A 452-nucleotide genomic window follows, 5' to 3' on the forward strand; every position below is an offset into this window, starting at 1 on the left:
ACAGCACTAAAATGTTCGTATTTTGCTTTTCCCCATCATCTGATTTTAATCACAAGCTCCAGTATACCAATTATATATTCCCTCTTCTTAAATACATGAATATCAAATACAGTAACTTCAGGGTGATCATTTTGTTGATTTTCTTGACTGTGGCAAAGGATCACGAAGTTCGCAGGCCATACTCCTTTCATCTCTCTCTCTCTTTCTCTCTCTCTCTCTTCTTGTAGAGACGGGATTATCTTCTGTAGCGTACGCGCCTAATACACAGATTCCCTTCGTTTATACTGTATCCCTGAAGACGAGCCCTGGACATGGTTCGAAATGTAGAAATAAACTTCGTACGACGAGTCCAGTACTTGTATTCTTACCAGCAATGGCTGCTGAACTACAGATCATTACGAATATATATATACATACACACAAACACACACACACACACACACACACACACA

The sequence above is a fragment of the Oratosquilla oratoria genome, chromosome 4 (assembly GCF_046742065.1).
Source record: "Oratosquilla oratoria isolate Oo_2021 chromosome 4, ASM4674206v1, whole genome shotgun sequence".
NCBI classification, from domain to species: Eukaryota; Metazoa; Arthropoda; class Malacostraca; order Stomatopoda; family Squillidae; genus Oratosquilla; species Oratosquilla oratoria.